Below are 25,763 nucleotides of genomic sequence, written 5' to 3'. Positions count from 1 at the left end.
TGAGGTATATTTTGAATAATCTACCACTTTCCATCTCTCCACCTCCTTTTTAACACAGGCCACTGTTCTGTATTCTTTTATGTGATGGTCAGTCCAGTGTGATCACCAGAGGAGACACAGGAAAAGCTCAGGAAAAAACAATGTTTATTATGCTCACAGGTCCTAAAGACAGGAGGCACAGCACACCACATGGGACCACATGGGAAAGACACGAGGGTGGTCAAGAGACAGAAGACAGGGAGCAAGGGGAAGACTGAGGCCAGAGCCCTTATTGGGGTTTCCATGGGAAAGACAGGGCAGGGTGAACAGTTTAGGATGGACTAGTTTGAGTAATTTCAGAGGGCTTTAAGCTCTAGGGATGGCCCCTAGTTGTCTGGTACCTGCCCCTGATGGGCTGATTAAGGCCAAGTCATATTGCCTCCTGGGGTGTGCAGGGCGGGTGAAGATCTACAGCTCAGCATTGGTTCGTTTGTATATCAAAGGCATGCTTCTAGCTGAGCCCTGGCTATCTCTAAGAACTGGCTAGTTGTAGAAGAGGACATTATCCCGCCAGCCAGAGAGGTTTTCGAAGATGTGAAAGCATCATAACATATAGCCAAGAAAAAAACATGTATGCAATACAGCCACCCCTTCGTTTTGGCCATCAGAGTAGTCTGCCACCTCACTCTCCATGCTGCTGTCAGCTCTGATCCACCCTCCACACCCCAGCACACAGGCAGGCATCTCTGCATGAAGTTAAATCTGGTTATTCTCTGGCTTCTGAGGTGCTTGTGACTCCCTTCCCTCCCTCCCATGCCTTTCATGGTGTATTTGCCCTGTCCACCATCCTGTTGCCAACTAGCACCCCTCCTTGGATCCAGCCATGCTGAGGTGCGAGTATTTTTCTTCTTTAATGCTGTCTGTTTAAATACAAGAAGTTTTTTCTCCTGTCAGCCTGTTACAGATGTTGCTCCCAAAATAGTCTCATTCCTTCTTTTGGTGCTTTTCATCCTTTTCCAACCCTCTTTATCCCTTGGGACTCAACTTAACTTTTACCTACACAGTGAACCTTCCCTGATCACCCACATTAAAGTACTTCCTGGCCTGTTATTCTTTACACAGCACTCCTGCTTTTTTAGACAATTTCACACAGTGATCAGGAAATATCTATGCACCTGCTGTGCACCAATTTTTTGCTTGCCTGTGAGTGTGATGGGGCTACACTAGGGGTAGCTGGGAAGTGAATGAGGCCTAGCTTGTAAACCCAGGGTCATTTTCCCCTCTGAGCAGGGGAATGTGTTATCAGTATATCAAGAGCATGGAGCTTGGGGTTGGGGTGGCTCCTCACAGTCACGAGATGAAAGGTGGGGTGATCAGACTTGGAAGGCAACCGGAGTCCCTGGGAACCATGTACAGCTACTTCCATTGTCTCCTACATCCATGGCAGATAGGGATACCTCCTCTCTGACCCCCAGTATGGCCTTAGCACCCTTGCCAATGTAGACAGCTTCCTCTATTAACCAAACTGACCTGATCTGCCACTGCAGGTCTATGCAATTTAAGGTAGAACAGACTCCTCGGCTCTAGTTAGACTATCCTAAATGTATTCTTTTGGAAAGAATTAGGTGGGCGTATAAATTAGTTCAACCATTGTGGAAGACAGTGTGGCGATTCCTCAAGGATCTAGAACCAGAAATACCAGTTAACTCAGCAATCCTATTACTGGGTATATACCCAAAGGATTATAAATCATTCTACTATAAAGATACATGCACATGTATGTTTATTACAGTACTATTCACAATAGCAAAGACTTGGAACCAAACCACATGCCCATCAATGATAGACTGGATAAAGAAAATGTGGCATATATACGCCATAGAATACTATGCAGCCATAAAAAAGGATGAGTTCATGTCCTTTTGCTGGGATGAACGATGGATGAAGCTGGAAACCATCATTCTCAGCAAACTAACACAGGAACAGAACACCAAGTACCACATGTTCTCACTCATAAGTGGGAGTTGAACAATGAGAACACATAGACACAGGGAGGGGAACATCACACAATGGGGCCTGTCAGGGGATGGGGGGCTAAGGGAGGGATAGCATTAGGAGAAACACCTAATGTAGATGATGGGGTTGATGGGTGCAGCAAACCACCATGGCACATGCATACCCATGTAACAAACCTGCACATTCTGCACATGTATTCCAGAACTTAAAGTATAATAATAATTTAAAAAAAGAATTAGGTAAAAGCATTTTTTAAAAACCACATCTCACTCTGAAGTTCATTGATTTAATCTGTTCTCTTTTTTTTCTCCCTCTTCTTTTTTCCTAGGAGAAAATAATGAATGTCAAAGGAAAAGTAATTCTGTCCATGCTGGTTGTCTCAACTGTGATCATTGTGTTTTGGGAATATATCAATAGGTAATTATGAAACATGATGAAGTGATGTGGATGAAAATACTGCTTTCATTCTATCCTGCTATTATCATCCAAGCCACCAGGTAGAATTGAAATTAGGATTAACTAAAACCATAAATAAGGGATTCCACCCTTCCTGAATCCCTAAGCCCTGGACTGTCTTTAAAATCATTAGCTCTCCCAAGGGACTTCTGGCTAACTACTTATCTTCCTTCCTGCCTTGTTCCTAATACCATAATTTTTGTAATAGTAGGCTAGATCCAGAGAAAGAGATCAAATTAAGCCCAATGTAATTTTAAATAACTCGTATAATCAAATATGGAAATCACCTTAAGAAATTTCAGACAGGAATTCCTTGAGAAATCCACCCTGAATTTTGAAATCCTAAAATATTTGCAGAGTTTAAAGGGGCAATTTAAGTTGTTGACTTCTGCTGCAAAATACGTGCTGAGTTGCTGGTGATTCGTTTGTGCCTGGCTAAAATCTCTGAGTGTGTGTGCCTGTGTGTGTGTGTGTTTAACTTTGAAAATCAAAAGGAATTAAGCATTTCTAAGTTTTCAAATTCGTCTTTGGATTCACCCCAAATATATGAGCTGCCTCTGTGCCTTCTGAAACTACAATGCCTTGGAGATTCCAGCTGGAGAGGCTTCTGACAGACGTCTTCATAAGCAGCCACAGAAATGCCTGACGCCTTTGACTCAAAAGACTGGAAAAGCTCAGCCTTAAGGTTCAAAAAGTCTACTGTACAATTGAGTTGTACAGAGCTATTTTGGTACCATGAATATTTTCATAGCAGAGTGTTTCAGTGGCCCCTAAGTTCAAGATGGTAGCCTGGATTAACATTTGAATATCTCTTTTGATTCTTTTCTTTTTTTTTTTTTTTAGACAGAGTCTCTCTCTGTCTCCTAGGCTGGAATACAGTGGCGCGATCTCGGCTCACTGCAACCTCTGCCTTCCGCCTCCCAAGTAGCTGTGATTACAGGCGTGTACCACCACACCCAGCTAATTTTTGTATTTTTAGTGGAGACAGGGTTTCACCATGTTGGCCAGGCTGGTCTTGAACTCCTGACCTCAAATGATCCACCCGCCTCAGCCTCCCAAAGTGCTGAGATTACAGGTGTGAGCCACCATGCCCAGCCTCTTTTGATTCTTAAATTCTAAGATTTGATGAGCTAGGAGGACTGTCTTGGTTACTAAAAATGGAACTGTGCCTTTAGGTGCATGAGTAGCAGAAGAAATCTCCTAATGCTGGAGCCATTAGTCCCTGTGGTGCCGCACGGATGTAACCACTTCTGGAATGTTGCTTTGTTTCGTTCTGCACAACTCATTTTAAGAAAAACATGACAAACTAGCATATGACCAAAGTTAAAAGGGTCTGGAAACTAGGTCTTTTGAATTGAAAAAACTGAGGGGATTTAGTTCAAAGGAGAGATGACTCAGAGTTTGGTGTGGGGACCCTGGAACTCTCTTAGGCAACTGAGGGCTGAGGACATTTCCCACTCAGACTCTAGAACTAGAATGCCCCTTGGGCAAGTTACTCAGCCACTCTGTTCTTGTTTAGTTTCCCTATCTTTAAAAATTGGAGATAACAGGCTGGGCATGATGGCTCACACCTGTAATCCCCAACACTTTGGGAGGCCAAGGAGGACAGATTGCTTGAAGCCAGGAGTTCAAGACCAGCCCTGGCAAAATAGGAAGACCCTGTCTCTACAAAAATAAAATTAAAAAATTAGCCAGGCATGGTGGTGCGCACCTGTAGTCTCAGCTACTCAAGAGGCTGAGGTGGGAGGATCACTTGAACCTGGGAGGTTGAGGCTGCAGTGAGCTGTGGTCCTGCCACTACACTCCAGCCTGGGTGACAGAGTGAGGCGCTGTCTCAAAAAAAAAAGTTGGGGAAGGGATTATAATAGTCCCGGCCTCATAGCGTTGTTGGCAGAATTAAATAAGTTGTTGTGTGTAAAGCACTGGGAAGCAACGCCTAGGGCTTAATAAACACTCAGTAAATGCTAGCTGTCATCCTCCTCCTCCTCTTCCTCATCATCATTTCATTCAGGCCACTATAACAAAGTACCACAAGGTGGTTTAAGCAACAGGAATTTAATTCTCTCAGTTCTAGAGGCTGGGGAGTCCAAGATCCCCAGTGAGGGCTCTTCCTGGCTAGCAGATGGTCACCTCCTCCCTGTATCCACACATGATGGAGAGCAAGTAAGCTACTGCCTCCTCCTCTTCTCGTAAGGACACTAATTCCTTCATTGGAGTCCTACTCTCATAACCTCATCTAATTACATCCCAGAAGCCCCACCTCCAAATATCATCACACTAAGGGCAGGGCCTCCACATATGAATTTTGAAGAGATACAGCATTCACTTCATAACAGTCATCATCATCATGATCTGTTCCAGAGGGCAGAACAAAAAAGGGGATTTTGGTAAACAGAAGAGCTCTAGCAGCTGGGAGAGTCCAACAGAAGAACAAGTGCCCTTTGGGGTTCCTGGCTGGAGTCAGAATGTCTGCTTGGATAACCTTCAAGCTCTGAGTTTGAACACTTGATTAGATAACTTTGGTGTTTGGAATTGTAGCCAGAGTTGTACGTGCATTACTGAGCCAAAGGCTCAAACGTGCGTGTATACACCGGCCTCTGAGAAAGAGGGTTACTTTCAGTTCTGGGCACACTTTCTCTGCACGGTGGCCACAGCAGGCTCTGGCTGCTCTTCAGGCCAATCGTCTGGCACCCGGACTCTGGCACAACATCCTCTGATGTGCAGAATCCACTTGAACATCTGCAAAAAACTTCAAGGGGAGGAGTTTTTTGTTGTTGTTGTTTTGTTTTGTTTTTTGCCACTTTACGAATTGGCCACACAATAGCTTGAGGTGAGCTGAGGGCACTAACCTTACACAGGTAGGCAGCACTAAACTAAAATGGATTGAAAATAACTAACTGAAACATGTCAACCAATTAGTAAATAGAAGAATTGTCAGTAAAGCATATTGAAAGAATATCATCTAGGATAGCATTTGATTTCAGGCTGGAGGATAATCTTCGAATTTTAGAGAATTAGAGGAAGCCTTCAAAATTATGACGAAATATCATGATGGTGGTGATCATGATAGGAGCTCCTAGTTATTGAGTGCTTGCATGTGCCAGGACCCTTGCTATGCATTACTGCCGATTCTTTTTTTTTTTTTTTTTTTTTTTGAGATGGAGTCTCGGTACTTTGGAAGGCCAAGGCAGGCGCATCACTTGAGGTCAGGAGTTCGAGACCAGCCTGACCAACATTTAGAAACCCCGTCTCTACTAAAAATACAAAAATTAGCCAGGCATGGTGGTGTATGCCTGTAGCCCCAGCTACTCAGGAGGCTGAGGCAGGAAAATCCCTTGAACCCGGGAGGCAGAGGTTGCAGTGAGCTGAGATCGTGCCACTGCACTCCAGCCTGGGCAACAGAACGAGACTCCATCTAAAAATAAATAAATAAATAAATAAAAAAGCTTAAGGAGGCAAAAATTTTGTTGGAGAAGGATCCGTTGTTTTGCATCCATTCACAGATAATAATTTATTGAGTACCCACTACGTACCTGGCACTGTGCTAGGATCATATCAAGCAAGGCATTGAAAAGGTGGCATTTGAGTGGAGGCTTAAAGCATGAATACGTGTTTAAAAGCCACTGCATGTGGATATTGCTGTGACCATTGTGCTGTTGAAGGATTCTGGCGAGGAGGGTAAGGAGAAGGGCTGTTGAAGAGATATGAAAAGTTGGTGAGCCTGAATCTATAAATCCATGGCCTGAGTGCCAGGTAGGGTTCTGAGTGCTAGGATGCAGCACTTGTAGGGGCTTTAAGAGTCTCACTGCCTTCACTAGTTAAAGAAATGCTTTTTGGGGCTGTTCTATTGAAGGCTCTGAGTTGGCCATGGCATTAGGCTCTGTAGTTGATGCTTTGTTTTCTGGAGGAAGATAAATCCTGGGGGAAGGATGTCTGGGCCACGGCATTTCCATCCTTTTAGGGCCTTCGTCATCACCAGATACCTGAGTAGGTGGCAGGAGAGGACCCATCTCTGCAATGGAGAGCTGTCTTCTTAAAAAACAGACAGGCCGGGCGCGGTGGCTCAAGCCTGTAATCCCAGCACTTTGGGAGGCCGAGAAGGGCGGATCACGAGGTCAGGATATCGAGACCATCCTGGCTGACACTGTGAAACCCCGTCTCTACTAAAAACTACAAAAAACTAGCCGGGCGGCCGGGCGCGGTGGCTCAAGCCTGTAATCCCAGCACTTTGGGAGGCCGAGGTGGGCGGATCACAAGGTCAGGAGATCGAGACCACAGTGAAACCCCGTCTCTACTAAAAATACAAAAAATTAGCCGGGCGCGGTGGCGGGCGCCTGTAGTCCCAGCTACTCAGGAGGCTGAGGCAGGAGAATGGCGTGAACCCAGGAGGCGGAGCTTGCAGTGAGCCGAGATCGCGCCACTGCACTCTAGCCTGGGCAACAGCGTGAGACTCCGTCTCAAAAAAAAAAAAAAAAAAAAAACTAGCCGGGCGAGGTGGCAGGCGCCTGTAGTCCCAGCTACTCGGGAGGCTGAGGCAGGAGAATGGCGTGAACCCGGGAGGCGGAGCTTGCAGTGAGCTGAGATACGGCCACTGCACTCCAGCCTGGGTGGCAGAGCGAGACTCCGTCTCAAAAAAAAAAAACAAAAACAAAAAAAACAAACAGACAAACAAAAACAAAACAGAATTTGAGGCCAGGCGTGGTGACTCACACCTGTAATCTCAGCACTTTGGGAGACCAATGGGGGTGGATCTCTTGAGCTCAGGAGTTTGAGACCAGCCTGGGCAACATGACAAAACCCCGTCTCTACAATACACACATACAAACGCACAATTTGAGATTTTGCAGAAAACTGTTTCCCCTTGAGATCCTGAAGTGAAAATTTCCAGCCTCCTGATGTCATTGGTTATGTCTCAAAGGAAGGTAGAAACTGGGAAGCAGCTAAAACTCAGGCTCTCAGCTCAGCCCCGGGCTCAGTGATTATGGTTACAAACTCGCCTTTCTCAGAATTAAAAGTAACATGATATGTTTTTGTTTCTCTTTCACTTTTAGCCCAGAAGGTTCTTTCTTGGGGATATATCGCTCAAAGTAAGTGCTTTGAATTCTAGATTTCTAGCGGATGTTTTCCCCAGTCACTCTGGCACCCCCTACAGTCCATTCTTCACATGGCAGCCAACCATGGTGCTCGGCCAAAGTGGGAGGAGTGGGTGGATTCCTGGGGTCTCGAACGTTATTTCTGCAGTCTCCCTAAACTTATCTGTATAGAACCATGGCTTGTATCTTGCCCTCAGTTCTCCTCAAAGTTCTCTTAAGTGGCGTCATTTGGGGAACATTCCTGTCTTGCTGATAAAAAGCATCTGGGGAGATATTGTCTATTATTCTGCTCTTTAAACGTTATATAAAGACCCATGCAAGAAATTGCTCTAAGAATAAGAATCAGGAAAAAAAATTTGAGCCTCTTGAGAAACTAGTGTGTATCACTAAAATTTTCTTATTTTTTGAAAAGAAAATGAGAGCCATGTAAACCTTTATATTTCCCATGGTTGGGTTGGTTGTCAGAAAGCTCAGAGCAAAGTATTGCACTTAACTGCTTGCACTTGCCCCAGCCTTCATTTCTGATATAATTTATCCCCTGGTGTGAAATCCTGGCTTTTATGCCCACATGCATGTGACCTTGGAAATTTGCTGAAATCCACCCAGCCAGTATCTCAGCTCTGAAATGAAGGTAAAGGTGAAACTTTTCTTTGGAATGACTAAGGTCAGGTGAAAATACATACCTGGGTGACTAAATCAATGTATCTCTTTCTGTTCTCTCTTGTGTTTTTTTATTCTCGTGTTGTTTTTCTGTTTATTGTACCTACGTATTGGAAGTCATCTCAAACACTTCCAAGAGTTAATGGGCTTTAAAACAGGTTTCATAATATTATGCCTGGCCGGGTGCTGTGGCTCAAGCCTGTAATCCCAGCACTTTGGGAGGCCGAGACGGGCGGATCACGAGGTCAGGAGATCGAGACCATCCTGGCTAACACGGTGAAACCCCGTCTCTACTAAAAATACGAAAAAAAACTAGCCGGGCTCGGTGGTGGGCGCCTGTAGTTCCAGCTACTCGGGAGGCTGAGGCAGGAGAATGGCGTAAACCCGGGAGGCGGAGCTTGCAGTGAGCTGAGATCCGGCCACTGCACTCCAGCCTGGGCGACAGAACGAGACTCCGTCTCAAAAACAAAAACAAAAACATAATATTATGCCTGTTCATGAGTTACCTCACCACTGTATTTGTCCATCGGAAGGGCATTGTATCCACTGGCTTTCCTCTTTCCCCATCCTCCAGGAGGCCCCCTCCTTTTCTTTCCTTTCTTTTATTTTTATTTTTTTTTAATTTTCTGAGACGGAATCTTGCTCTGTCACCCAGGCTGGAGTGCAGTGGTGCCATCTTGGCTCACAGCAACCTCCTTCTCCTGGGTTCAAGCAATCCTCCCGCCTCAGCCTCCCAAGTAGCTGAGATTACAGGCGCCTGCCGCCACGCCAGGCTAATTTTTTGTATTTTTAGTAGAGATGGGGTTTCACTGTGTTGGCCAAGCTGGTCTTGAATGCCTGACCCCGGGTGATCTGCTGGCCTTAGCCTCCCAAAGTGCTGGGATTACAGACGTGAGCCACCGTGCCTACCCCCGACCTTGAAGAGACCTTCACAACGAATGAGGGTGTGGAAACTTTCTCAAATGGGTGGCTACAGTGGCTTCTAAGTAGTTTCCTGAACTTCTTGTTCAGCGACCCTCAGATTTCCTGAGGCTGTTACTGCTAACCTTTGGGCAACCTGAATTTTTCTCTAGACTTTTACAGCAAGCTGAATTCTGCTGGTTTCCGCTAAAGAAACATGGAAACATGCATTGGTTTTTCATGAAGCCTGTAACTTGTTACAGTCATTTTCAACTCATAAAGCTCTCTTATGTATGCTATTTCATTCAGTCTTCAAAATTACCTTTATGGTAGGTCTATTATTAGTATTATTAACTATACTTTTTGGAGGAGAAAGTCAAAATTCAGAGAGGGAAAATGTCCTATCACAGTGACACAGCTAGTAAGTGGCAGATCTAGAACCCAGGTTAATGCATTAATACCACGGCCACTCCAGCCCCCTTTTCCCTCCTCTTCCTCTAGGGCCCCCAGGATGAGCCGAGAACTGGGGGCTGCCCAGGGGAGAAGAGACTGAGGGAGCTTCAGGTCTATTCTCTCTCATTTAGCTAGAGCGTCTCATTTCTGTCTGTTTTATAAATTGGCGTTGTAAGTTTTTTTGTTTTTTTAGAGTAATCTTGGCTATGAAAAGAATTTGGAAACCCTAAGTTTGAGGACACCACATTTTCTAAAAACATTTGTAATGTTTTTCATTTCCTAGAAACCCAGAGGTTGATGACAGCAGTGCTCAGAGGAGCTGGTGGTTTCCGAGCTGGTTTAACGATGGGTAAGGTGATCAGACAGCAGTCGGTGTTTGCCCACCCACCTGGTGCTTGCAGAGGGTCCACACACAATGGTTTCATGTTCATGACCTTCTCAGTCACTCATCTTTCTTGCTTATTGAAATTATATGAAGAATATTTTGTGAGTGGGACTAGGACATTTAAGGGTTGGTTTTGTTTTTGAGACAGGGTCTCGCTGTCACTCAGGCTGGAGTGCAGTGGTGCAAACATAGCTCACTGCAGCTTCAAACTCCTGGGCTCAAGTGATTCTCCTGCCTCAGCCTCCGGAGTAGCCAGACTATAGGCATGCAGTACCACACCCAGATAAATACGTTTTTTGTTTTGTTTTGTTTTGTTTCAGTTAACTTGGGGGCTGAGGCTTGGGCTGAAGTTTATTTTTTTATTTATTTTTTTGAGATGGAGTTTCTCTCTTGTTGCCCAGGCTGGAGTGCAATGGCGTGGTCTCGGCTCCCTGCAACCTCCACCTCCTGGCTTCAAGTGATTCTCCTGCCTCAGCCTCCCAAGTAGCTGGGATTACAGGTGCCCACCACCACATGTGGCTAACTTTTGTATTTTTAGTAGAGACGGGGTTTCACCATGTTGGCCATGCTGGTCTCGATCTCCTGACAGGTGCTCCGTCCACCTTGGCCTCCCAAATTGCTGAGATTATAAGCGTGAGCCACCATGCCTGGCCTGGGCTGAAGTTTAGATTGCAGAAAAGACAATCATAAACTAAAATGTTCTTAGAGGAATTGTCTTATCAACTTTCCCTCACCCCACTGAAATAACCTGATGGTTGCTGGGTCATTACGTTGCTAATTGCACTGACTTGGAAGGGTAATGAGGTGAGTACTACATCTTTTCATCAAAAATATGTCTTTGTGAATAAACGCTTAGTGCCTAGAGCCTTCTTCTGGTCCCTTCACTTAATGCATGCATAATCTGCCTTGGACCATATTTCCACAAGATATTCACCAGTTCTCTGACCACCGCAGTCACCTTCCCTGCCTTACCTGGTTTACTTTCCCTTTGTACTTAGGATCCACAATCATCAACAAGAGGAAGAAGACATAGACAAAAAAGAGGAAGAGAGGAGACCAAAGAAAGGAAGATGACACAACAGAGCTTCGGCTATGGGACTGATTTAATCCAAAGTAAGAAAAGCGGCGTCACTCCCTGTGCAGCAAATTCATGGCCCTGCAGGAGGTGGTGTGGCAGTGGAGGCAACAGTGCCGTTGAGAACATTCCTGATTTGGGAGAAAGACCCTTAGCACATTAGACCTTTAACAGTAGACATAGGTGTATGTGCATCTCTTTGATTGTGATGTAAAGTATATTTCTCACTGTGAGTTATGGTCAAAAACACTGTGCTAGGCATTGTGTTAGGGAAAGGAGACAGGAGAAATCAATCAACATGGTTATATTTGAGAAGTTCATGGTTTTAGAGGGGTTGTTACTGTAAAACTAGTATTTGCCTAGATTGGTAGGAGGCAGGATCAACTGGAAGGATGTGGTCCTGGGAGTGAGGAGATGGGAGCTGTCCAGGGTGACTTTGAGACCTGAGAGACTGGTGGGTGGTGGTACCATTGGCCAGAAAGGGGACTGGAGGAGGAGACACAGGCCTCAGAGCTGGGGGATGTGGGGACCTCCATTAGGAACACATGTGGATGCAGGTGCTTATGGGACATCTGGACAGAGTCACAGGGTGCTCCTGAGCTTGGCAGATGGTATGTGCTGGAGATGTGCAGTGAGGTATCATCAGAGTAATCAGGAGAGAATGGCATCATTTTTTTAAAAAATTTAAATTTTTAATTTTTATTCATTTTGAGACAGGGTCTTGCTCTGTTACCCAGGCTGTAGCCCAGTGGTGCAATCGTGGCTCACTGCAGCCTTGACCTTCCAGGCTTAGCCTCCTGAGTAAGGAGGCTTGGTGTGTGCCACCACGGCTAGCTCATTTTTAATTCTTTTGTAGAGACAGGGTCTTACTATGTTGTCCAGGCTGCTCTTGAACTCCTGGGCTTAAGTGATCCTCCCGCCTTGGCCTCCTAAAGTGCTGGGATTACAGGTGTGAGCCACCAGGCCCAGCCTGAAAATAGCACCTATCCCATTGTGAAGGATCTTGGGCTCTGGAAAGACTGAATGTGTTCTGGCAAATTCTCTCATTGTTTGGGGATAGAGGATCCATGCCAGTGGGGAGGGATGGGACTTTTAGCTTCCCATATGTCATTTGATGATCTGCACAACAGGGTAGGCATCTCTGAAATGCTAAACCACTCATAGAAACGTGAGAAGAGGGAAACATTGTTGCTTTGATAAAGCCCCTTAGATGGGGGATTGAGACTCCCCCAGGGGCAGGCTAGATGGGCCAGAGATGGTCCCTAAAGGCCCTTCTAAGGAGAATAGGGCAATTTTACTGTGGCACTTGTGCTTTGCTGAGCAGAACTTGGGGGGTGGGGCTGGGGCTGAATGACTGGGGGCAGAGAGGAGGGACAGACCACAGTCACCAGCTTTCACCCTCTCCACTCTTCCCCTTGCATGGCTTTGTCTCCAAATGAGTAGGGAGCAGATATTTGTTTTTAATTTGTCATTTATTTATTTATTTATTTATTTATTTATTTGAGACAGGGTCTCACTCTGCCACCAGGCTGGAGTGCAGTGGCACAATCATGGTTCACTGTAGCCTCCACCTCCTAGGCTCAAGCAATCCTCCCGCCTCAGCCTTCCAAGCCGCTGGGACCACAGGCATGCACCACCATGCCTGGCTAATTTTTGTATTTTTTGTAGAGAGGGGGTCTTGCCATGTTGCCCAGGCTGGTCTTGAACTCCTGGTCTCAAGCGATCCCCTGCCTCAGCCTCCCAAAGTGCTAGGATTACAGGCATGAGCCTCCGCTCCTGGACACAAGCAGATTATTGAAAGAATGTTGGTTTGAAGTGGCACCAAATGTAAGTCTTCTCAGGGCACCTGAGTCTATTTCTTGTGTAAATGAATGATTGGATGAAGGAATGCATGAACAAATAAAGATACTTTGTATAAATGTATCCTTTTCGGCTCAAGCCTGTAATCCTAGCACTTGAGAGGCCGAGACAGGTGGATTGCCTGAGCTCAGGAGTTCAAGACCAGCCTGCACAACATGGTGAAAGTCTCTACTGCAAAACAAAAAATCAGCCGGGAGTGGTTGCGGGCGTCTGTAATCTCAGCTACTCTGGAGGCTGAGGCACGAGAATTGCTTGAACCCAGGAGGCAGAGGTTGCAGTGAGTCAAGATCATGCCACTGTACTCCAACCTGGGCAACAAAGCGAAACTCTATCTCAAAAAAAAAAAAAAAAAAAAAAAAAGAAGTATCCTTTTCTGTAAACTACCTAAAACCACAGTATATCGTGCATATTTCCATATAAAGGTCACTTTGCTTCGATGACACCACATCCTCATTTGTAACTGTCTCCCAAGAGGGGCAGCTCCCTCTTCCCAACTGTCAGAGATTAGAGTTTGTGGGAGCTAAGTCCAGCATCCTCTTCTCTGTTCTTTAGACACCATTTTCCAATGTGCTCTCATAATTTTCATGGCATTAGGTGCCACTAGTGAGATTAGACACCATCCCATATTTAAACGTTTAGCCCAGATGTTGCCTTCGAGCTGTGACTTGTGTCTACCTGCTTGGCTGACATCTCTGCATGTCTCACATGGCCAGAACGGATTTCTCAATTCCACCCCACCCTTGCTCTCCTCACTTCCCGTCCCAGTAAATGGCTCAAGACACATAGTCTGGGAGACCTTTTCCTCTGTCTACCTCACGGTCTAATTCATTAGCATGTTCTGTCAATTCCTTCTCCAAAATCCTTTCCACTTCATTCCCTTCTCTCCACTCCACAGCCGCCATGCCCTCCCTGTTCATGTTGCCATCAGCTTTTCTCTGCATCCTTGTCTAGCCAGCCTGCTGTTGCTTAGAGGGAATTCAGTCAATAATGAGTTGTGTTGGACACAGTGGCTCGTGCCTGTAATTCCAGCACTTTGGGAGGCTGAGGCGGGAGGATCGCTTGTGTCCGGAAGTTCAAGACTAGCCTGGGCAACTTAGTGAAACCCTGTCTCTACAACAAAATAAAAAATTAGCTAGATGCAGTGGCGCATGCCTCTAGTCCCAGCCACTCAGGAGGCTAAGGTGGGAGGATCACCTGTATTCCACATCTTTTTTTAACCTACTCCATGATTCATAGATTTTTAACACTTCCAGCTGGGCATGGTGGCTCATGCCTGTAATCCCAGCACTTTGGGAGGCTGAGGTGGGTGGATCACCTGAGGTCGGGAGTTCGAGACCAGCCTGACCAACATGCAAAACCCAGTCTCTACTAAAAATACAAAATTAGCCAGGTGTGGTGACCCATACCTGTGATCCCAGCTACTCAGGAGGCTGAGGCAGGAGAATCACTTGAACCCGTGAGGCAGAGGTTGCAGTGAGCTGAGATCACGCTATTGCATTCCAGCCTGGGCAACAAGAGTGAAACTCCATCTGAAAAAAAAAAATAGAATTTTAACTCTTCCTCTACCCACTCCTTGGGTACCAAAATGTACCATAAATAAATACATAAAATTTAAAAGCTGCCAATAACCTAGGGAGGTGTGTGCTTTGGTTAGGGGGCCTTTTATTTTGGGGGAAGCTTTTGTGGAACTCCACACACTGGCATCACACCGTTGCATGCCCTATGTGGAAGGAAAGCATCTGAGCAGCTCTTTCCTGGCACTTTTTTCTCTTTTTAGTGCCTCATCTTTGTGATCTTGGACTTCTCTGACAGTTGACATTGTCAAAGACTAGCTTTTCACATGTGTGAGCTGCCCTCCATCACTTCTTTTTTGGGGGGTTTTGTGGATTTTGATGACTAAGACTCCTTGATGCAGCGGTTCATCCAGGAAGCTGATCTTGATCTCATTCTCCCTCCTTCCCCTTCTCCCCAGCTGCCTGCATTTTCAGGCTGCTGTGTGGCTTTGTAGTCAGGGTCACTGACTTGCTGGAATTGTCAGTGGAATCAAATAATTAACAGCTGGGAAATAGAATATTTTAATTTTTAATGTTGCTACTTTTTCTTCCTGCTTGAAGGAATCCAAGTAACTAAACTGGACTCTGGTTTTCTGACTCAGTCCTTCTAGAAGACCTGGACTGAGTGATCATGTAGTTGAGGTGTGTGTAGCAGGCGGACCACCTGCTGGGACTGCGAGATTCTCAAGGGGAAGGACTGGGTCTCATTTATCCCATCTCAGTGCTTAGCAGGATGACCTGGTATAGAGCAGGGAACTGGGAAATGTGGGTTGAGGGATCAGGCACCCCAGTTGGGTCCTTTATGTAAATTAAATGGCAAAAGGCTCCATTCCCTTCTCCTTCTTTCCTACCCTCCACTTTATCTGCAAAATGGGAATGATGAGAGCACCCACTTCGCAGAGTGGTCATGGAGATCAAATGAGAGAATAAAAGTCAAGCACTTAGCCCGTGGTGCATAATAAGTTTTAAATAAGTATACCTTTTCCTCCTTTTCCTTTTTTAAAAATAATATTACCAAATGTCCAGCTTATACACAGTTATAAGACTTAGCTAGCGGGCTAGGTTAGAACTACTAAAAGATCTTTGACAAGCTAAAACTAAGATGCAATTAATGAGATGAAATGAACAAGATAGTTTTAAGTTCAGAAATGGTTACAGAAGTATAAGATAGCTGTGTGGGTGGTTTTCGGTTTTTGGTTTTTGGTTTGCAATCTCATCATTCAGCAAAGCTGGGAGTTTTATAGAACTAAAAGCACCATGTAAGCTACTAAAAACAACAACAAAAAAGGCTCATCATTTCTCAGTGTGAATTGACAAAAATGCCAATGCAAATAAAAATAATTTTTTATTTTATTTTGTTTGTTTATTTATTTATTTATTTCAAGATGGAGTTTCACTCTTGTTACCCTGGCTGGAGTGCAATGGCATGATCTTGGCTCACTGCAACCTCCGCCTCCTGGGTTCAAGCAATTCTCCTGCCTCAGCCTCCCAAGTAGCTGGGATTACAGGTGTGCACTACCATGCCTGGCTAATTTTGTATTTTTTTGGTAGAGACAGGGTTTCACCATGTTGGCTAGGCTGGTCTTGAACTCCTGATCTCAAGTGATCCACCTGCCTTGGTCTCCTAAAGTGCTGGGATTACAGGCATGAGCCACTGCACCCGACTTATTTTTTAAATGGAAATAGTGTTACCTTTAGATCTGGACAAACCTGGGCTTTAACCCCAACTCATCAGCAGAGGAATGAAAATTCATATAAGAAATAGTGTACGTGGTGGCTCAGCTCAGAGCATGGTCTCCAGAGTCAGATGATCTTGTTTAAATCCCAGCTTTAACCCCTACTAGCTGTGCAACCTCAGGCAAGTTATTTGACTTCTCTGTGCTAGCTTCTTCATTGATACAATGGGAATCAAAATAGCACCTACCTCAGAAGGGTGAGCCCTTTGCACGGTGCCTGGTCGCAAAGGAATTGCTCAGTGTGTGTTAGCTGGTATCATTAGTGACCAGCTGCTTGGCCTTTGACAAGATAATAAGCTGCTCTGAGACTTGGTTTTCTTACCTGGACCATGGACAGGACACATTGCAGGGCTGTTGCAGAGACTAAATGAGAAAGTGTACGTGATGGGTGCCTGGCACAGGTTGGTGCAGAGGGCATAGTAGCTTCTTTCATGATTGAAGGAAACCAAGGGCAACTGTGTCCTCCATGCAGCAGGCGTACCTGGGGTGCTGAGGGCAGAGCTAAGTCTTAGAGTTTGAGACTCTGGACAAGACGAGTCAAACCAGGAGAGCACCCTGAAAGTGTTTCCCCTGTCTGCCATCTGGACCAACCTGGGGCAATTTCAGCATTGGGGGCGAAATGTAGGAAACAGGTCACTTAGAGCTGTGATGGAATCTGGGAGGCAGACCAGATGTGATGCCTGGGGATGGGGTGGGAGGGCAGAGTCAGCTCAAGAACTGTAGGTGCAGCGTTGGGGGACAAGGGACAGGAGGCCTGAGAGGAGAGCTACTGAGGCTCCTCTTCCACTCTGAGGCTGGGGTGAGGCAGGGGAAGACCCAGCTGCACTCACCAGCCTCGCTGTGGGAAAAACCCAACTTTGCTGATGGGTGGGGGGCTTCTGTGAAAATCCAGGCCTCCACTGGCCGTGCTAGCCTGAGGTATTTGCTAACCTCACCTTTGTCAGGTGAGGCCCTGACAGCCTCACCAGGGCCACGGCAGTGCAGCCAGCAGGGATCACCAGGACTTTGCCCCACTCACTCACCTTCCTGAGGTTGAACCAAGATGCTGCCCACAGTGAATCTAGTAATACAAGCAAATGCCAAGCAGGCTGCCAGGCCCATATTGGGGTTGAATCTAAATGAGCCTGTGCCAGTCTCTGCTTCCCAACAGGGAAAATGCAGCCACCTCCCGAGCCAAAAGGGAGTCAAAGCCTCCCCCTGCCTGGAGCTCCACCCTCACACTGGGGCCCCCGCTGCTCTGTGCTTTCTGCATTTACCCTTCAGGGCTTCAGGGTTTTGGGCTTTGTCATAGCTTCCTGCCTTTGTGTTGACCTTGCCAAGTCCCGTTCAAGCTCTCTGAGCACAGCAAAGCGCCCTCCCTCTCCTCTCGCCCCTTTTGTGTGCCTAGCAAAGAGGCTCCTGGTCTAAGGAGAAGGTCCTTGCCGGAGCGTTGGGCTCCAGTCTTGGCCTTGCTGGGCCTCTATCAAGTACGTTCCTTTCTGGTGCCTTCGTCTCCTTGTTTGTAAAGTGAGCAGTAACATCAGAATCCCTTTAATCTGGGGCCCTTTTTGGCCAATGACCAGGTTCTCACGCAGGTATCCCTCCTGGCAAAAGGCAAATGGAAACAGCTTTTTCTCTTTCGAATCTAATGTCACTCTCTCATCCGCCTGTATCAAGGCTTAGGATCTCCTTAGGCTCAGATGACATCCACAGGAATAAATAACACCCAAAGTTGCTACTGGTAGCTTAGGAAGGAGTTGGGAAAGTAGGGAAAGGGATTTAGAAGTAGGAAGAGAACAAAGAAAGTAGAAGAGGAAAGAAGGTATGAGATGTAGAGATAAGAGCCTCATAAGGGACCCCCAAAACAGCCCTCAGAAGGCTGGGCGCAGTGACTCATGCCTATAATCCTGGCATTTTGGGAGGCTGAGGCTGGTGGATCACCTGAGGTCAGGAGTTCAAGAGCAGCCTGGCCAACATGGTGAAACCCCATCTCTACTAAAAATACAAAAATTAGCCAGGCGTGTTGGGATATGCTTATAATCCCAGCTACTTGGGAGGCTGAGGCAGGAGGATCACTTGCACCTGGGAGGCGGAGACTGCAGTGAGCCAAGATCCAGCCACTGCACTCCAGCCTGGGTGACAGAGGGAGATCTCTCTCTCAAAAAAAAAGATAGCCCTCAGATGCACCTGAGCCAAAGCCTCCTCTTCCTCACCCAGAAGATGCTACCCCTGCAAATGGCACACCTCCCAGTCAAGTGTTTGGTGTTAAGCTACAGTCAGGATTCAAGGACAGTCCCTGCAGATCATAGCTGACCCCCCTTTTCCTTGGATAGTCTCTGCCCCACAATGGCAAAGCTGCCCTGACTCAGGGAACTCTCTGTTTTATCACCAGGAAATGCCCAGAGGTGGTGAGAGTGACCAGATGGAAGGCACCGGTTGTGTGGAAAGGCACTTACAACAAAGCCATCCTAGGAAATTATTATGCCAAACAGAAAATTACGGTGGGATTGATGGCTTTTGCTATTGGAAGTGGGTGTCACTGATGAAACTGTCCTTGACTATTTCTTGTTCCACTGTCAAGACATTTTTGTGGAGACTCCTGAACTGATGGAGGCCAGCCATGATTTTTTGATTTATTAGATAGAAGAATGTTTTCATGGAACTGTTTTAGTCTCCTTTCTGCTGAGGCCCTAAAATGCTGAGAACAAAATAATAGTAGGTAAGTCCACTCATTCCTACCTCAAAATGAGGGTCTTGGGTTGCAGGAACACATGTCTGTTCCACCCACCAAGCCCAGGGTCAACAGCGTACCCACAACCACCTCCTCCCTGACCACCATGGCTTCCTTTAGAAATTCCACAAGTGCTAGCTGCTAGACAGCCCAGAATGCATCATTCTTTCTCCTGTGCTCTACAGCCCAGGACCAACTACAGAGAGATTTATAGCAAGTTCTAGGTGCAGCGTGACCTAAGCACAGTGGCTTTCCACGCTGGAGCACAGCTGACCACTCTTCCATGGGTTCCTCAGATCACTTCTACTTTTTCTCTCATGGAGGATTTGGCCCTAGAAGTTTTGCTGGTCAGAGCTTGCTCTTCCAAAGGTTGGATATGTTCCAGTTTCAGCTCCCTTGTTCAGAACATATGATGCAGAAAAACTACAATCATTCTTTCTTGAAAGTTCTAGCTCTAGGCCAGGTGCGGGCTCACGCCTGTAATCCCAGCACTTTGGGAGGCCGAGGTGGATGGATCACAAGGTCAGGAGATCGAGACCATCCTGACTAACACAGTGAAACCCCATCTCTACTAAAAATACAAAAAATTAGCTGGGAGAGGTGGCGGGCGCCTGTAGTCCCAGCTACTCAGGAGGCTGAGGCAGGAGAATGGCATGAACCCGGGAGGCGGAGCTTGCAGTGAGCCGAGATCTGGCCACTGCACTCCAGCCTGGGTGACACGGGGAGACTCCGTCTCAAAAAAAAAAAAAAAAAAAAAGTTCTAGCTCTAATATTAGTTATTGAAGATAATCCATTTTGCTTTTTTTGGAGAATTTTCCTTTTTTTTTTTTCCAAAATAAAACTGAAAGTCCAATTTTCCTATTTTTTTTTTCTGCCCTCTGGGCCTTTCCCTCTGTATCTCTTCTGAAGAAGCTTCATGGAAAGTTGATTCTTTGCCTTGTATAAAGAGAGTTGAAGGCTTAGGTTGATTTGAGCTTTGCCAAGGTGGGGCTTAAAGAGAGCTCCGTAAAGATCTGATAGTTCTCCAGAGATAACCTTCCCCAACCCAGAGCCCAGCAGCTGTTACTGTTCTGTCATTCACAATACCAATCAAGTTCTAATGTCACTGAATGTGCGGATCCTAGGGACCTATGTGGTCTCTCTAGCAGAGAAAGGTGACTGTGGAGTTTTGACATGTTTACTAGAAGAATCTGTACTCATATAGGTTGGGAGCCACCTAATTAGATTAGGTGAGCCACCCAGCTCACCGAATCCTTTGGCACAAAAGGGGCTAACCCAGCCACGTTGCAGATTGATTTGATCCTGGTGTTTCCAAAAAGAACAGAACATTGCCCAGTGCCCCACAACGGCTTCAGCCATCCAATTCCAGCTCTGCAGAACTAAACTGTAAATCACACATCCTGGTGAAAGCACTCTGCCCTCAGCTCTGAGACAAGAGAGGACTGCTTGTACTCAGCAGCAATAGATCTCTACAAGTGGATTTTGACTTTTAGGAGGTGTAATGTTTGGTTTGTTTTCAAGCAACAATGCATGGAGCCAACTGCAATGCTTTAATCTCTTAACAATGTAAAACCTCACAATGACTCTCCCCTGTACTTAACTCTACCCCACCCTACCCCAGTATTGTTTCCCAACCTTCAGAGCACAATACATTTTTCTTGAAGTCCCAGAATACTGAAGGATTTCCTGGCCACTACCCACAGAGCCACACTGAAGTCCTTTTTTATATTCCTCAGATGTATTTTCTCCATTTAAAGAATCAGTACTATAAACCCTTGGATTACCACATGCCAACATTAAAAGCGCATTTTATTTTGGTAACAAAGAAAGGGAATCCAAGCAGCAACAAAAAGCGAAAAGAAGTGCCAGTCATTATTACTCACAAAACACCATGATTGGCCAGAAGTGTGATCAGCACATTAAATTCAGTCCACATGAGTTTAGGGTTTGGTCAAGTTGTATGAAACCATCTGGCTTATTCTTCCTCTTCCTGGTAATCTCCATAGCATAGCTTCACAAATAGTCCATAGCTTGGGCTTACAGAAGACTCCAATAAAATGTTTTTATTTTCTTTTCTTTTTTTTCTTTTTTTTTTTTTTTTTTGAGACGGAGTCTCGCTCTGTCGCCCAGGCTGGAGTGCAGTGGCCGGATCTCAGCTCACTGCAAGCTCCGCCTCCCGGGTTCACGCCATTCTCCTGCCTCAGCCTCCTCAGTAGCTGGGGCTACAGGCGTCCGCCACCTCGCCTGGCTAGTTTTTTGTATTTTTTTTGGTAGAGACGGGGTTTCACCGTGTTAGCCAGGATGGTCTCAATTTCCTGACCTCGTGATCCGCCTGTCTGGCCTCCCAAAGTGCTGGGATTACAGGCTTGAGCCACCGTGCCTGGCCTTTTTTTTTTTTTTTTTGAGATGGAGTCTTGCTCTGTTGCCCAGGCTGGAGTGCAGTGGCACCATCTCAGCTCACTACAACCTCTGCCTCCCTGGTTCCAGCAATTCTCCTGCGTTAGCCTCCCAAGCAGCTGGGACTACAGGCATGTGCCACCATGCCCAGATAATTTTGGTATTTTTAGTAGAGACCAGGTTTCACCATATTGGCCAGGCTGGTCTCAAACTCCTGACCTTGTGATCCACCTGCCTTGGCCTCCCAAAGTGCTGGGATTACAGGCGTGAGCCACCTTGCCCAGCAATGGGGGACAGCGTGCAATGTTTTTCAAAGGAATAGATAGTTAAAATACCACTAAATACCTACTAGAATGGCCAAAATTGAAAACACTGACAACACCAAATGCTGACAAGGATGTAGAGGAACAGGAACACTTATTCATTGCTGGTAGGAATGCAAAATGGTACAGCCACTTTGGAAGACAATTTGGCAGTTTCTTACAGAACTAAATATACTCTTACCATACGATCCAGCAATCGTGCTCCTTGGTATTCACCCAAGTGAGTTAAAAACTTATGTCTACACAAAAACCTGCACATGGATATTTACAGAAGCTTTATTTCATAATTACCAAAACTTGAAAGCAACCAAGATGTCCTTTGGTAGGTGAATAGAAAAATGAACTAAGCCACATCCAGGTAATGGAATATTATTCTGTGCTAAAAAGAAATGAGCTATCAAGTCATGAAAGATATAAAAGAACCTTAAATGCATCTTACTAAGTAAAAGAAGCCACGCTGAAAAGGCTACATGCTGTATGCTTATATGACTTTCTGGAAAACGTAAAACTATGGAGACAGTAAAAAGGTCAGTGATTGTTTGGGGTTGTTCGGGGAGGGAAGGATTAATAAGCAAAGCTCAGATAATTTTTAGGGCAGTGATGATATTTTGTATGATACTACAATGGTGGATACATGTCATTATACTTTTGTTAAACCCTTAGAATGTACCACACCAAGAGTGAACCCTAATGTAAACTATGGATGTTGGGTGATAGTGATATGTCTGTGTAGCTTCATTGATCGTAACAAATGCACCACTCTGGGGCAAGGATGTTGATAGTGGGGGGATGGGGGCTGTGCAAATGTGGGAGCAGGAGGTATATGGGAATTCCGTACTTTTGGCCCAATTTTTTTATGAACCTAAAACTTCTCTAAACAACATAGTCCTTTTTTCTTTTTTTTATTTTTTAAATTTTTTTATCTTCTCTTTTCATCTATGTTTACTCAGCCACCAAACGTGGCTTACTGCTAACATAGTCCTTTTTTTAAGATAAAGAAAAAGTAGTTAAAATAAGGTTAAATCAGAAGTTGCTCATTCTAGTATTTGGATGGACTAGTATTTTGGATGATGGTGTGTGGACAATGGGTTGGTGTTTTAGGTGACTAGTGGGAGGCTCATAGGATGACTATGTAACATGAAAGCAGATCTAGATCTCATAACTCATTCTCTGTATCACACAGGACAAAGGAGTTCCGCTGTTTGGGCTTAATGCATCCCCATTGGATCCAAGGGTCACATCACCCTTGTACCTGGTCTGGCAGTAGCAACATTGGGGTTTATGTTAGGGTTTTTGAATTGAGCTCAAGAACAAGTACCCCCTTTGACTGTCCAAAGTCTGAAACAATTGGTAAATTGGACAAAGGGGTAAGGAAGGCAGAGAGCGGTAAATATCACCCTCATTATAGTTAAAGCTCATATTGGAGAATGTGGCTTATATCTGCAGGCCCTGTGCCTCCTAAATATTCAACCCCCAGAGTTAGAAAGACTTGAGCATCCAGGCACCTACAGGCCTCTGGATGTGAAAATAGATCCTGTACTAAGCTTCCTGCAAAACCCAGAGCAGTTGAGAACACATGCTCTCTTGGACTGGCTGGTTCCCAAAAGCCAGAGGAGAGGAAGGATAGGGTAGTGCATGTCTAGTTCTAGCTGCTCTTCCAAAATTGGCAGTCAGGTCAGTCATTCCAGCTTCCCACGGACTGAGTGACTGAATGGTGGAGAGTAGCCAGGGGCATTACACTAACATGAAAACATACCCAGGGTGGGAAGAAATCATTCTTCTACTAACTATAAAATACAGACATGATTATAACAACATGTGATTTCTTTCAGGAATCCCAAAGCTTAAATGTTTTGCTTTTCTTCTTTGTTTCAGATATATTGAGCATTACTTGGAAGAGTTCATAACACCTGCTAATAGGTACTTCAAGGTCGGCCACAAAGTCATATTTTACATTATAGTGGATGATGTCTCCAAGGTGCTGTTTATAGAGCTGGGTCCTCTGCATTCCTTAAAAGTGTTTGAGGTCAAGCCAGAGAAGAGGTGGCAACACATCAGCATGATGCCTATGAAGATCATCAGGGAGCACATCTTGGCCCACATCCAACACGAGGTCGACTTCCTCTTCTGCATGGATGTAGACCAGGTCTTCCAAGACAATTTTGGGGTGAAGACCCTAGGCCAGTCAGTGGCTCAGCTACAGCCCTGGTGGTACAAGGCAGATCCTGATGACTTTACCTAGGAGAGGCAGAAAGAGTCAGCAGCATGCATTCCATTTGGCCAGGAGGATTTTTATTACCACACAGCCATTTTTGGAGGAACACCCATTCAGGTTCTCGACATCCCCCAGGAGTGCTTTAAGAGAATCCTCCTGGAAAAGAAAAATGACATAGAAGCTGAGTGGCATGATGAAAGCCACCTAAACCAGTATTTCCTTCTCAACAAACCCTCTAAAATCTTATCCCTAGAATACTGCTGGGATTATCATATCAGCCTGCCTTCAGATATTAAAACTGTCAAGCGGTCGTGGCAGACAAAAGAGTATAATTTGGTTAGAAATATCATCTGACTTCAAATTGTGCCAGTAGATTTCTGAATTTGAGAGAGGAGTATTCTGGCTACTTCCTCAGAAAAGTAACACTTAATTTTAAGTTAAAAAAAAATACTAATGAAACACCAACATGGCAAACACATACCATTTCTCCTTGTAACTTGAGGCTTTGTAATGTGGGAGAATGAATCTAGGGTAATCAGATGTAAATTCCCAGTGATTTCTTATCTATTTTGGGTTTGGGGGAAATACTATCAACTGAACCAAAAAGAACTTGTCATAGGCAAAGATAAAGCCAGAAGCACTCTACACATGCCACATAACATCTGGAGAAAAGGGTGCTAAGGGAAGCGTTTGGCAGCAAGATATGATTGTAAGGGGTTGTCCCTTGAGTTCAATGCCTGCCTATTTCCGATGGATCTAAAACAACGTGAAGTTACTGTGCAGCAGAGCTCTCAGTAAAGACACCATTTGCCTTGGCAATCCTCAAAATGCTTCAATAACAGATTGCTTCAGGCCATCTGTAGTCCGTCCTTTTCTCATCAGGATGTTTTTTGGCTTCTGTGCGAAAAATTGGTGGAGTGTCCTAGTAGATATCATGGTGGTGCGTGATCAGAGTCCCAAGGAACTTGAATGAGCCAAGGTGCCCAGTATGAAGTCAAAACAAAGCCTTGACATGAGTTTGCATGAAATAGCAAACAGAGAGTGGAAGAGAGGAGCCGATCACTGTGGGGCAGTGCCACCCTGGGGGCACTTAGGGTATGGGGTTGGTGCTTAAATACATCACGGATCCAGGCACTGAATGGGAGGAAGTGTGAGTGATTTCCAGCCTCGTTGACCCTATGAATGACAAGCAGCGGGGACTTGAACGGAATATGTTTCTTGTGTTGCCTAAGTGGTATTCAGTCTACCAGATTGCAACTTGCATCTTCTAATCCTCGGCAAAGAGATGTGGATGGTGTCAGAGAAGGCAAAGGCCTGCAGTGGATTGAAGAGGCTTGCAAGCAGTTCCGTTTCTAGGATGTGGGCTTCATCAGAGGACACTCAGTCATCAGCTGGTCTCACCACTTAGTTAGTCTAAACCTCAGGGTTCCTCAGCCCCTCATACCCCAACTTGGAGGGCTGAAATCCAGGAGTAGACTGCAGAAACAGCCCTCCCATCAAGTAACCTCTTGTTTTCTCCTGCTCCATCTGCACTGTGGAAGTGTAACAATTAGACATGCTTGGCAAAACGGTTAATTGATTTTGTAACAGAAGCATGAGCCATAACAATGGGAGATCTAGTTATCATGACTGAACAGTTTAACATTCAATTCCCTTCTCTAAGAGAAGCTGTGATATCCTACATATTATTTAAAGTTAACCAAATCAATGTAAAGGAAGTTAGGAGGCAACATGTACATATGCACATATCTTTGTATTTTGCTTGTGTTCCAGTCTAGGTCATTTGTTTCTATTTTCAAGCAATTTATTTGAAAAGCCATTGCACTAGCCTGTTGTATACTGCAATGAGCTTCTTTTATAAAATGAAACTTAGATTTTTCTTGACCATTTCACTGAGCCTCCTACTTCATTTCTTGCCAAAAAGTCTGACATCCAACAAAATAAAACAAAAC

At 45.3% G+C, this 25,763-nt stretch overlaps 1 pseudogene across 1 annotated transcript in view; it reads left to right on the top strand.

Moving 5' to 3' along the window:
- The window catches only part of GGTA1 (glycoprotein alpha-galactosyltransferase 1 (inactive)), a 60,110-nt pseudogene extending 35,370 nt beyond the window's left edge, over positions 1-24,740 (top strand). The window contains 5 exon segments of the transcript NR_132146.1: positions 2,324-2,412; positions 7,503-7,538; positions 9,841-9,906; positions 10,941-11,055; positions 23,472-24,740. The product of NR_132146.1 is annotated as a glycoprotein alpha-galactosyltransferase 1 (inactive) (transcript).
- The last annotated feature ends 1,023 nt before the right edge of the window (positions 24,741-25,763 follow it).

The sequence above is a fragment of the Macaca nemestrina genome, chromosome 14 (assembly GCF_043159975.1).
Source record: "Macaca nemestrina isolate mMacNem1 chromosome 14, mMacNem.hap1, whole genome shotgun sequence".
NCBI lineage: Eukaryota > Metazoa > Chordata > Mammalia > Primates > Cercopithecidae > Macaca > Macaca nemestrina.
This window is presented reverse-complemented; position numbering and strand designations above follow the sequence as displayed.